The sequence below is a fragment of the Hyperoodon ampullatus genome (assembly GCF_949752795.1).
Source record: "Hyperoodon ampullatus genome assembly, chromosome: 9".
NCBI classification, from domain to species: Eukaryota; Metazoa; Chordata; class Mammalia; order Artiodactyla; family Ziphiidae; genus Hyperoodon; species Hyperoodon ampullatus.
Window position 1 is genome coordinate 23875818 of NC_136922.1, and position 14595 is coordinate 23890412.

The following is a 14595-nucleotide window of genomic DNA, read 5'->3' on the forward strand; positions in this document are numbered from 1 at the left end:
CAAGCTTTAAAACTTAGCTTAAGAAATGGGCAAAGATTCATAATTTTTCTACTCTTAAACTGGTGAATTGAAACTTTAGATTTTCTTTTCAGTTCTATGCCTGCCATGGACCAAAGGTGCCCTCATGTTCTGAGAGAGTCACCTCCCCTCGCTCATGGGAGAACTTGCTGCCCAGGGCTTGCAGCAGATGAGAGAGTCAGCCACTCAATGCCAGGGTTGGATGTTGGCAAGAGTGTGGGTTGGAAAATTGGCCTCCAGCCTGGGCAGGACCATAGAACATTGACTCTGGGTTGTACCAGGCCCCCAACTTCCTGACTCCACGCTTCACAGTCCAGGAGGGCAACCTGGTCGCTTTTGTGAAACATGAGAAAAACTCAGGCTCTGAAGAGCGCGTTACTGTTGCGGTGTGTTTTCTCCTGCCTGAAGAGAAGAGGCAGATAAGATGGATCCACCCAAAGTCAGTTTCTTTGAGAATGCTAGGACTTTGGGGTGAGCCAGTTCTTTATTTAGGATTTTCTTTTTAAAAAAACAAGCTAAATTAATGCATTTTTGATGGAACCTGGTAGATTCTATTATATGGGCAGAGTAAAAATTGGCACCATATTGTAGGAAAGTTAAAAGTCCAGACCCAAGTCAATTTTCGAACATGAAAAAAATCAGTTGTCAATGACATAATCCTGAGCCACTTAGAAAGAGATGCAGATTGAAGCTCATGCATTTTATGGTCATTTCACTTCAATTAAAAATGGAATCTGAGAGGACGGAATGATTTCTCCATGATTTTTTTTCATCCAGTGTGGGCTTCCAAATCACTGCGCCCATGTGAACCTGGATGATTTCGACCCACCCACCTCCGATGGACCTTTAAACTCTCTCCTCACCTGTAAAACTTGCACTCTGTTGTGATCTACTTCACCAGGTTGTTCTGAGGATTAAATTAGAAAAGTATGTGATGGGAGTTTGCCCCCTCCTTGGCACGCACCCTGCAGGCAGTCACCAATTACAGTTCTCACATTAGTCACCCCTTCTCCCACCAATCCTGATGCTCACAGACATGGAAATCAGAGAGCCCTGGCTGTCCTGCTGGAAGCGAGGCCCAGAGTGGGTAAGGGGATCGCTAATGGCCACATTGCACCCGTACCCTCTGTTCCTCCTCTATGGTCAGGCCTCTTGTGATGATACCACAGCTGCTCCTTCACAAAAGCTGTTTGAGAAGAGACCGAGACTGCTTTGTGTGACCCTAATCTTTGCTCTACTTGGAACTCCAGCCAGCCTCCATGTTAAGATAAACTCTCTTGGAAGGCATCTGAAGGAAACGCAAATATTTTGACCATGAAAAGAACCTCTAAATCTAAATAACAAATGTCAAAGGCCTGGTTTGTATTAGGCAACTTTACTTATCTCCTGGCTTACAGGACGCTTTGTTTGACTCATTTACCAGTGACTGTCTCTCTGGGACCTTGGACAGCCAGCAAGATACTGGTCTGCAAAGAAGGCGATGCTAAATGCATTCAAGCATTTCCCTTGCGTAGAGGTGACTTCTAGCTTCCTAGACATTTTCACCATGTCTTCTCGTGGAACCTGTGCGCAGAGCAGCTGGAAAGCGTTAGTGTAGAAGGGGACCATTGTAAGGACAATATTCTGCAGGTACTTTGAGATGATCCTGAGCATTCTTTCCTCCCCTATCCCTCATGACAGTATTTTCAGAGGGTTTTGGCTGGTTCATGTAAACAGATTTGGGAATTTTAAAAGAATGTTAACAGTATTCAACTTATTGCCTGCTTAGAATGATAGAATTGAGTCATTCAACGAAGATCCTGAGGATTAAATATTTGGCAGAAATTACCCACGTTTCTTCATTCAGTCCATTCTCTGCACACATCCTTACTGTTTGCTGTGTGCCAGGCATTCCTCCAGGAGCTGGAAGATGCCCAGTAACATATGTCCTTGGAACTTAAACCTAATTTTAACATAAGCCATAGTCAAGAGGTTTTAAGCATGTATATGTGTGAAGAACTGTACAAATCTATGTCTCAACACACTCTTATAAAGTCAGTAGATATGTTGTCCCATATTACAGTTGAGGAACCTGGTCACCACCATCCAGCTCAGGCATGTGCTCTGGGACGTCATGACTCTCCAACCATGGTAGGAAGTGCTGAGGGGAGCACATCCACCCACACTTGTCACGCGTGTCTTAGAAAACACAGGTGCCAATTCATGTCATGTTGTCTGTCCTACGAGGTCCACATTAAATTGGCATGAATCCCTGCTTTCTCCAAGATTTTCATCACTTCCTGGTGGCTTACCCTACTCAGCTCCAATTTCCTTATTTTAAACTGAACTTTTATTTTCATCTCCCAAAGGGTGTGGCTCATCTCTCCTCTTGTCCATTCTTGATCCCAGTCTACTGCCCATCCACATAGAGCATCTGTGGATTCCAGATTTTAATGAATTTTGTTTTCAGTTACAGAGGAGGACAACAATGCAGCACTAAACAGCAAAAAAAAAAGGAGATTTAAAAAAATTAAACTTGGGGCTTCCCTGGTGGTGCAGTGGTTGAGAATCTGCCTGCCAATGCAGGGGACATGGGTTCGAGCCCTGGTCTGGGAAGATCCCACATGCCACGGAGCAACTGGGCCCATGAGCCACAGCTACTGAGCCTGCACGTCTGGAGCTTGTGCTCCGCAACAAGAGAGGCCATGACAGTGAGAGGCCCACGCACCGCGATGAAGAGTGGCCCCCACTAGCTGCAAGTAGAGAAAGCCCACGCACAGAAACGAAGACCCAACACAGCCAAAAATAAATAAATAAATATTTTAAAAAATTAAACTTGAATATTAAATATGTTTTTATCCTGTGATTCTTTTCTCACCCCCAAAATTGAATTTCTCACTGGCTGCTAATCCTGTACAGGCATCTCACCCGCTACTGTGTTGCTCAGTCCTCTTCTATCCATCATTTCATTGCTACTTTCCTCCAAACTTATATTTCTTATGCATGTCATGATACAGTTCATTTTGTTTTGCTTTATCTTCCTAAGCCAGGTTTCATGATCCTTGCCCTTCATTTACAAAGTGGCATATCAAAGTTTTTTTATTAATATGTGGATAGCTATTAAAAGTGGAAAGTATACCAGTCTGATAAGGACAGAAGCACCAATACTTGGTTGCATTTTAAATAGAATTTGGATTATCCTGACTCCTGTGAGGTAGGTATTAATCATCACCTAAGCATCAATGACTTACCCAGGACCACAGAGGGGAAAGAGGCAAAGGCAGGACCTGAGTGCACATTTTCCTCCCTACATCTTCCTCACAGTTCTTCCTCCCCACCAGGATGCCACACCCATGAATAATGACATAAATCCACCCAACACACGGAAACCATAATCAAAATACAATTATAACAACCAAGAAAAATGAAACAGGTGTACATCTAACAAACATGTCCAGGACTTGTATGCTGAAACCTACAAAGTGCTAATGAAAGAACTCAAAGAAAACCTAAATAAATGGAGATACATACTGTGTTCATGTATTGGAAGAGTCAATACAGTAAAGATGACACTTCTCCTTAAAATGAACCACAGTTTTCATGCAATTCCTACAAAATCTGAGCAAGGTTTTTCTAGACATGGACAGGTTTATTCTAAAATATGTATGAAAAGCCACAGACTCTATAGCTAAAGCAATCTTGATGAAGAATAATAAAGTGGAGGAATCATTCTTCCTAATATTAAGGCTTGTTACATAGTTACAGTAATCAAGACACTGTAGTATTGTTCGAGGGGTAGACACATAGATCAACAAAACATGATGGACAACATCATTAGTATTTTTGAAAATGCAAACTGGAATGATATAACACTATGTACCCATTAGGATAACTATGATAATATTAAAGACAGATAATAACAAGTGTTGGTAAGGATGTGGAGAAACTGGAACTCTTAAACACTGTGGTGGGAATGTAAAAAGTACAGCCACTTTGGAAGACAGTTTGAAAGTTTCTTACAATGTTAACATGAATTTACCCTATGACCTAGAAATTCCACTCCAAGAGAATCTGAAATGAAATGAGAAATGAAAACATATGTACAAACAAAAACTTGTATACAAATGATCATAGCCATGTTAGTCATAATGGCTAAAATGTACAAGCAGTCCAAATGTCCATCAACTTGTGAATGCATAAATAAAATATGCTTTATTAGTATGAATATCAAATATAATAGAATACTATTAGCAATAAAATAGAAATGGACCACTGGTATATATTACATGAATGAACCTCAAAAATATTTTACTAGATATCAGATGCAAGCTGCATATTTCATGATTCATTTACATGAAATGACAAGAATAGGGATTTACTGCAAACAAGAGCAAAGAATATTTTTCAGGTATTGGAAGTATTCTAAAACACTTGTGTTGAAGACCTTCAAGATGGTGGAGAGTAAGATGTGGAGATCACCTTCCTCCCCACAAATACATCAGAAATACATCTATATGTGGAACAACTCCTACTGAACACTGGCAGAAGACCTCAGATTTCCCAAAAGGGTCTTGGTGCTCCAGCCGGGTGTCAGGCCTGTGCCACCGAGGTGGGAGAGCCTAGTTCAAGACATTGGTCCACCAGAGACCTCCAAGCTCCACGTAATATCAAACGGCAAAAGCTCTCCCAGAAATCTCCATCTCAATGCAAAGACCCAGCTCCACTCAACGACCAGCAAGCTACAGTGCTGGATACCCTATGCCAAACAACTAGCAAGAAAGGAACACAACCCCACTCATTAGCAGAGAGGCTGCCTAAAATCATAATAAGGTCACAGATAACCCAAAATACACCACTGGAGGTGGTTCTCCCACCAGAAAGACAAGATCCAGCCTCATCCACCAAAACACTGGCACCAGTCCCCTCCACCAGAAAACGTACAAAACCAACTGAATCAAGCTTAGCCACTGGGGGCAGACACCAAAAACAATGGGAACTACAAACCAGCAGCCTGTAAAAAGGAAACTCCAAACACAGTAAGTTAAGCAAAATGAGAAGACAGAGAAACACACAGCAGATGAAGGAGCAAGGTAAAAACCCATCAGACCGAACAAATAAAGAGGAAGTAGGCAGTCTACCTGAAAGAGAATTCAGAGTAATGATAGTAAAGAGGATCCAAACTCTTGGAAATAGAATGGAGAAAATACAAGAAACATTTAACAAGGACCTAGAAGAAATAAAGAGTAAACAAACAATGGTGAACAACACATTAAATGAAATTAAAAATTCTCTAGAAGGAATCAATAGCAGAATAAATGAGGCAGAAGAACGGATAAGTGACCTGGAAGATAAAATAGTGGAAATAACTACCACAGAGCAGAATAAAGAAAAAAGAATGAAAAGAATTCAGGACAGTCTCAGAGACCTCTGGGACAACATTAAAAGCACCACATTCGAATTATAGGGTTCCCAGAAGAAGAGAAAAAGAAAGGGACTGAGAAAACATTGGAAGAGATTATAGTTGAAAATTTCCCTAATATGGGAAAGGAAATAGTCAATCAAGTCCAGGAAGTGGAGAGAGTCTCACACAAGATAAATCCAAGGAGAAACACGACAAGACACATATTAATCAAACTGTCAAAAATTAAATATAAAGAAAAAAATATTAAAAGCAGCAAGGAAAAAGCAATAAATAACATACAAGGGAATCCCCATAAGGTTAACAGATGATCTTTCAGGAGAAACTCTGCAAGCCAGAAGGGAATGTCAGGACATATTTAAAGTGATGAAAGGGAAAAACCTACAACCAAGATTACCCAGCAAGGATCTCATTCAGATTCAACGGAGAAATTAAAAACTTTACAAACAAAAGGTAAGAGAATTCAGCACCACCAAATCAGCTTTACAACAAATGCAAACGGAACTTCTCTAGGCAGGAAACACAAGAGAAGGAAAAGACCTACAATAGCAAACCCAAAACAATTAAGAAAATGGTAATAGGAACATATATATTGATAATTACCTTAAATGTAAATGGATTAAATGCTCCAACCAAAAAGACATAGACTGCCTGAAAGGATACAAAAGCAAGACCCATATATATGCTGTCTATAAGAGACCCACTTCAGACCTGGGTACACATACAGACTAAAAGTGAGGGGATGGAAAAAGATATTCCATGCAAATGGAAATCAAAAGAGGGCTGGAGTAGCAATTCTCATTTCAGACAAAATAGACTTTTAAATAAAGACTATTATAAGAGACAAAGAAGGACACTACATAATGATCAAGGGATCAATCCAACAAGAAGATATAACAATTGTAAAAATTTAAGTTCCCACCATAGGAGAACCTCAATACATAAGGCAAATCCTAACAGCCATAAAAGGGGAAATTGACAGTAACACAATCATAGTAGGAGACTAACACCCCACTTTCACCAATGGACAGATCATACAAAATGAAAATAAATAAGGAAACACAAGATTTAAATGATACACTAAACAAGATGGCCTTAATTGATATTTATAGGACATTCCATCCAAGAACAACAGAATACACTTTTTTCTCAAGTGTTCATAGAATATTCTCCAGGATAGATCATATCGTGGGTCACAAATCAGGCCTTGGTAAATTTAAGAAAATTGAAATTTTATCAAGTATCTTTTCTGACCACAATTCTATGAGACTAGATATCAATTACAGGAAAAAAAACTGTAAAAAATACAAACACATGGAGGCTAAACAATACACTACTAAATTACTAAGATATCACCAAAGAAATCAAAGAGGAAATCAAAAAATACATAGAAACAAATGACAATGAAAACACGATGACCCAAAAGCTGTGGGATTCAGCAAAAGCAGTTCTAAGAGAGAAGTTTAGAGAAATACAATCCTACCTCAAGAAACATCTCAAATAAACAACCTAACCTTACACCTAAAGCAATTAGAGAAAGAAGAATTTTTAAAAAAACCCAAAGTTAGCAGAAGGAAAGTAATCATAAAGATCAGATCAGAAATAAATGAAAAAGAAATGAAGGAAACAATAGCAAATATCAATAAAACTAAACTCTGGTTCTTTGAGAAGATAAACAAAATTGATAAACCAGTAGCCAGACTCATCAAGATAAAAAGGGAGAAGACTCAAATCAATAGAATTAGAAATGAAAAAGGAGAAGTAACAACTGACCTGGAGAAATACAAAGGATCATGAGAGATTACTACAAGCAACTATATGCCAACAAAATGGAAAAGCTGGAAGAAATGGACAAATTCTTAGAAAAGCACAACCTTCTGAGACTGAATCAGGAAGAAATAGAAAATTCAAACCGACAAATCACACGCACTGAAATTGAAACTGTGACTATAAACCTTCCAACAAACAAAATCCCAGGATCAGATGGCTTCACAGGTGAATACTACCAAACATTTAGAGAAGAGCTAACACCTATCCTTCTCAAACTCTTCCAAATTATAGCAGAGGGAGGAACACTCCCAAACTCATTCTATGAGGCCACCATCACCCTCACACCAAAATCAGGCAAAGATGTCACAGAAAAAGAAAACTACAGGGCAATATCACTGATGAACATAGATGTAAAAATCCTCAGCAAAATACTACCAAACCGAATCCAACAGCACATTAAAAGGATCATACACCATGATCAAGTGGGGTTTATCCCAGGAATGCAAGCACTCTTCAACATAAGCAAATCAATCAATGTGATAAACCATATTAACAACTTGAAGGAGAAAAACAATATGATCATCTCAATAGATGGAAAAAAACTTTTGACATAATTCAACACACATTTATGATTTTAAAAAAAACCTCCAGAAAGTAGGCAGAGAGGGAACTTAACTCAACATAATAAAGGCCATATATGACAAACCCACAGCCAACATCGTTCTCAATTGTGAAAAACTGAAACCATTTCCTCTAAGTTCAGGAACAACACAAGGTTGTCCACTCTCACCACTAGTATTCAACATAGTCTTGGAAGTTTTAGCCACAGCAATCAGAGAAGAAAAACAAATAAAAGGAATCCAAATCAGAAAGAAGTAAAGCTGTCACCGTTTGCAGATGACATGATACTATACATAGAGAATCCTAAAGATGCTACCAGAAAACTACAAGAGCTCATCAATGAATCAATGAAAGTAGCAGGATACAAAATTAATGCACGGAAATCTCTTGGATTCCTATATACGAATAATGAAAAATCTGGAAGAGAAATTTAGGAAACACTCCCGTTTACCACTGCAACATAAAGAATAACATACCTAGGAATAAATCTACCGAAGGATATAAAAGACCTGTATGCAGAGAAGTATAAGACACTGATGAAAGAAATTAAAGAGGATACAAACAGATGGAGAGATATACCATATTCTTGGAGTGGAAGAATCAACATTGTGAAAAGGACTATACTACCCAAAGCAATCTACAGAGTCAATGCAATCCCTATCAAACAACCACTGCCATTTTTCACAGAACTAGAACAAAAATTTTAACAATTTGTATGGAAACACAAAAGACCCCGAATAGCCAAAGCAATCTTGAGAAAGAAAAACAGAACTGGAGGAATCAGGCTCCTGGACTTCAGACTATACTACAAAGCTACAGTAATCAAGACAGTATGGTACTGGCACAAAAACAGAAATATAGATCAATGAAACAGGATAGAAAGCCCAGAGATAAACCCACACACATATGGTCACCTTATCTTTGAAAAAGGAGGCAAGAATATACAATGGAGAAAAGACAACCTCTTCAATAAGTGGTGCAGGGAAAACTGGACATCTACATGTCAGAGAATGAAATTAGAACACTCCCTAACACCATACACAAAAATAAACTCAAATGGACTAAAGACCTAAATGTAAGGCCAGACACTATAAAACTCTTAGGGGAAAACATAAGCAGAACACTCTATGACATAACTCACAGCAAGATCCTTTTTGACCCACCTACTAGAGAAATGGAAATAAAAACAAAAATAAACAAATGGGACCTAATGAAACTTCAAAGCTTTTGCACAGCAAAGGAAACCATAAACAAGACAAAAAGACAACCCTCAGAACTGTAGAAAATATTTGCAAATGAAGCAACTGACAAAGGATTAATTTCCAAAATATACAATCAGCTCATGAAGCTCAATATCAAACAAAACAAACAACCCAATCCAAAAATGTGCAGAAGACCTAAATAGGCATTTCTGCAAAGAAGATATACAGATAGCCAACAAACACATGAAAGGATGCTCAACATCATTAATCATTAGAAAAATGAAAATCAAACCTACAGTGAGGTATCACCTCACACCAGGCAGAATGGCCATCATTAAAAAATCTACAAACAATAAATGCTGGAGAGGGTGTGGAGAAAAGGGAACCCTCTTGAACTGTTGATGGGAATGTAAATTGATACAGCCACTATGGAGAACAGTATGGAGGTCCTTTAACAAAACTAAAAATAGAGCTACCATATGACCCAGCAACCCCACTACTGGGCATATACCCTGAGAAAACTATAGTTCAAACAGAGTCATGTACCACAGTGTTCATTGCAGCTGTATTTACAATAGCCAGGTCATGGAAGGCACCTAAGTGTCCATCGACAGATGAATGGATAAAGAAGATGTGGCACATATATACAATGAAATGGAATATACTCAGCCATAAAAGGAAGCAAAATTGAGTTATTTGTAGTGAGGTGGATGAACCTAGAGTCTGTCATACGGAGTGAAGTAAGTCAGAAAGAGAAAAACAATACAGTATGCTAACACATATATATGGAATCTAAAAAAAAAAAAAATTGGTTCTGAACAACCTAGGGGCAGGACAGGAATAAAGACACAGACGTAGAGAATGGACTTGAGAACATGGGGAGGGGAAGGGTTAGCTGGGACGAAGTGAGAGAGTGGCATGGACATACATACACTACCAAATGTAAAATAGATAGCTAGTGGGAAGCAGCTGCATAGCACAGTGAAATCAGCTCGGTGCTCTGTGACCACCTAGAAGGGTGGGATAGGGAGGGTAAGAGCAAGACGCAAGAGGGATGAGATATGGAGATATATGTATATGTTTAACTGACTCACTTTGTTATAAAGCAGAAACTAACACACCATTGTAAAGCAATTATACTCAAATAAAGATGTTAAAAATAAAAAAATTAATGGACCACACTCTTCAAAATGTTAAAAAATAAAAGTAAACAAAAAAAATAATAAAACACCAGTGTTTAGATTGTGCTAGTGGCTGCACAACTCCATAAATTTACTGAAATCATCAAGTTACACCTAAAATGGGTGAAATTTTGGTATGTAAATTATATCACAATAAAATTATTTTTTTAATAAGTATATTATGACAGACTTCTGCCAAACGGTATAGGGTGTTTTGAGGAACAGGTGCCCTTTTGATTCCTCAGAAGGGCAACATGATCCTGAGTTAGGTTGGAAACGTAAGCTATAGACCAGATTGCACAGGGTCTTGGGGCCATATTGCATGATTAAGGCTTGATTCTTCAGGCAATGGGAGACTATCCACAGTTTTTAGGCCAGGGATGGAGTCTGATCAGAGCTGTGGTTTAGAAAGCTTATTTGGGCATAAACATGGAAGATGGTTTCAAAGAAAAATTGAAAAAAGTAAGCCCTGTGAAAATGAATTTTCATGAATTGTCAATAGTACATGTAATAGGTGCACACACACACACACACCACATGCTTACTACCGTAACATTTTGCTTAGTTTCTGAAAAGTGACTGTAATTGAGGCCAAAGGACATTTGACTGAATACGCTACTTCTATCATTACTAGCTGTACAAACCTGGGAATGTTCCTTAATCATACTATAAAATGAAGAAGAGTTAACTATTTGTGAAGAGAATATCAGATAATGAAAACTGGAGACTCTGAAGTAGCACTTACTTCTCTGCACATGGTCCATTCACGGTGTTCATCTGCCCGGGGTTTCCAGGCTCAGGGACTGGACGTCCTCCTTCCTCCCTGGTTGGTGCTTTCATAGGTTCTGTGACTTCAACTCCACTCAACCACTTATCCCCAGTTCTGCTTGGTCTAAAATTACTTCCTTGCTTCTGGTGCTCCCCCTCAGAGTAGAAACATGTTCAAAAGAGCCACGTTACAAAAATAAAAGAAAAAAAATTTTCAACCTCTATTAACCTAAGTCACTTTCCAGTATTTGATATCTTTTCCTTCACAGCAAGCTATGCATCAGCTCTTCACTACCTCACTTCTCACCAATCCTCTGCCTTCTGCAATCTCTTTTTCCTACTACCCTGATGAAACTGTCCTTACTGAGTTAAATATGATCTCTGCCCTTTCTGGAACCAGTTCCCAGCTGTTTCTTCCACCTTGGAGCTACTCATACTGCATCCATTTTCATTTGTGCCTGTAACCGAGGGACCTTTTGCTTTACTTGGAATCAAAAAAAAAAACTAACTGATCTATTATTTTCTCAGCCTTTGAACGACGTCTCCCTCATTTTTCTCCTGCTTCCTGGGCTCTTCAGTTAAGTCTGCAACACCTGTCCCCTCTTGGCCTGAGTCTCTTCTTTCATGCCCCTTCCCAGACCAGCTTCCAACCACCACTTCATGTTGACAATTCCTATTCGAGATCTCAAAGCAGAGGTTGACGCATCCTACTGCCAGATGGACCTTCAACCCTCACATGTCCACACATTATTTTCTTTCCCCACACACTTGACCTTCCCATGTTCCCTGAGCCTGAGGTATTCTTGATTCTTGCAAAAAATCCTGAGCTCCAACTGTGAGCTGAGCATCACGATGGAACAGGTCCTCAAGCGTGGGGAAAACTGCCTTGTTCTCCAAGAGCTTTGTTGTGCAACAGGTCCTCAACCCAAGACCTGAGCAGGACTCCTGCCTGCCCCAACCAGCCTTCCACTGAGTTGGATCAACTTAACACTGTCAGTGTCCTTCACACTGCCCCCTCCCCATTTTCTTTCTACCACCACCCTAGCTCAAGTACACCTCATTTCTTGATCTACACTGCAACCAGAATGATCATCCTTAAAAAAATACATATCCTAAAATGCTTTGGCATATGTGAAATTCTATGTTTCTACAGCTCAACCTCCTCCCCATTACCCTCAGGATAAATGTAAAGGTCTTTGGCATGATAGTCAATACTTTATGCTGCATCCCAGCATTGAAATCACCTCTATGTGCACTCTTTACCCCAATATCATCTTTAAATGCACCCCAACTCCATGCATACCAGGTGCCGGAATTTCCATGAATATGTCTTGCTCTTTTTATCTCAAACCCTGTGCATGCACAGAGGAAAGTACATGCACTTTCCTCTGCCTATACTCACTTCCTGTTCTTTTCTCACTTATTGAATTCATATTGTTCTTTGAAATTCAGTCTATGAGACATAAATATATATACACACACCTATGTAAGTTTCAGGTGTACAGCATTATAGTTTGACATCTGTATACGCTATATTGTGATCACAATCACAGGTCTAGTTACCACTCATCAACATATAGTTGACCACCTTCACCAGTTTTGCCCACCCCTCAAGCCCCTTCCCCTGTGGAAACCACAAATCTGTTCTCTGTATCTGTGAGTTTGTTTTTGCTCTACTTTGTTTGTTCTTTGGTGTTTTTTGTTTGGGTGCTTTTTTTTTTTTTTAAGATTCCACATTTGAATGAAATCATACAGTATTTGTCTTTCTCCATCTGACTTATTTCACTTAATAGCCTCAAACACCATCCAAATTCCATTCATTTTTACAGCTGAATAGTATTCTATTGTTTATATATACACATCTTCTTTAACCATTCATCCATTTATAGACACTTAGGTTGTTTTCATATCCTGGCTATTGTAAATAATGCTGCAATGACATTGGGATGCACATATCTTTCCTAATTAGTGTCTTTGTTTTCTTCGGATAAATACCCAGAAGTGGAATAGCCAGATCATACGGTAGTTTTTTATTTTTTAATTTTTTGAAGAATCTCCATACTATTTGGGCTGCACTTGGCTGCACCAATTTACATTCCCATCAACAGTGCACAAGTGTTCCTTCTTCTCCACATCACTTCCAACATATGTAATTCCTAGTCTCTTTGATAATACCCATGTCTAACAGGTGTGAGGTGATACCTCATGGTTTCCTCATGGTTTTCATTTGCATTTCCCTGACAGTTAGTGATGTTGAGCATCTTTCCATGTGTCTGTTGGCCATCTGTATGTCTTCTTTAGAAAAATATCTATTCGGGCCCTCTGCCCATTTTTCAATTGGGTTGTTTGTTTTAATTGTTGAGTTGTACGAGTTCCTTATATATACTTATATTTTATATTTATATTCATATAAATAAATATTTATAAATATGTGTAAATATATTTATTTATGTTTGTATATGAATATTAACCCCTTATCTAATTGGGAGGCTGCCCAAACCTTAGTCAGTTAGTAGTTTTCTTTTCTGTATTCAAAACATACCCATCACTCTAAAATGTAACATCGTTTGCCATGTCTGTTTTCCCCACTATGGTAAGACTTACTGAGGAGAGGGGCACTGAATCTCCAGCTTGTAGCCCAGGGGCTGGCACATAGTAGACACACAGGAGATGTATGCTAAATGACTGAACCAATAACCCAGATGAAAGAGCTTTCTTAAGTCTAAATCTTGGACGTATACAAAAATGACATCATATGAGTTTACGTTGCCAATCTAAATAAAAAATCATAAGAATGTATTTAATTTTAGCTGCAATGTGGTTTTCCCTTCTGTTTAAAGAGATGATTCTATTTTATTAAGAGGGTTTTTTTGGTCAGAAAATGCTGTTCCCCCTCGTACTGAATTCGAGGAGCTGGATGTCCTGCTAAGGGCAGAGGAAAGGACAGGAACAGTTCCCACCCCCGTCTGCCTCGCTGATCCCCCGCTGGTGCCGCCAATGTTGTAAAACTAAATAAACACTGGAGAAGCTGGACATTTGTCTAGTGGGGTTTGACCTTCCATGAACTTCAGTGCTGCATCCTGCAGTTTTGCTTATATTCTTCCTAATCTGTTTGGTCTGGAGCTGGAGCTGGATGGCTCCTGACTCGAGAGGACTCTTCAGGCAGGGACGGGATGGCTCTCGTGGGGCTCGGCCTGGAGCCATCCTCCCCTGCAGGCATCCTGGCTGCCTTTACCGTGGTTGTAGGAAGCACAGCTTTCTTACTTGAGTTTGAAGACCAAAACCCAAAATGCTCATTGATATAGGGCCTGAAAAGAAGAATGTTCGCGCACAGAAATCAGCACTAACAGGTTGGTATAGTACACTGCAGGGTGAAGAACCTCGTGTATCTCATCCCAGGATGGGCTCCCGCAGCCCCAGCAGGGGAATGAAGTGGCCCAGTTAGGTGAGGACAACTCCCCTAGATGTTCTCCCAGGGAAACAGCAACGGCCAAGTAGCCAGATGGCCAGGGACCCCTAATGTGCGTGGGCTGCAGAACAACAGTGTTATTATGTAACTACAGACCCCGAGCCAGGTGCTCCCACCTTCCTAATTTATTTGGACCCCTGATTATGGCCCATGTTTTATCCAGGAAGA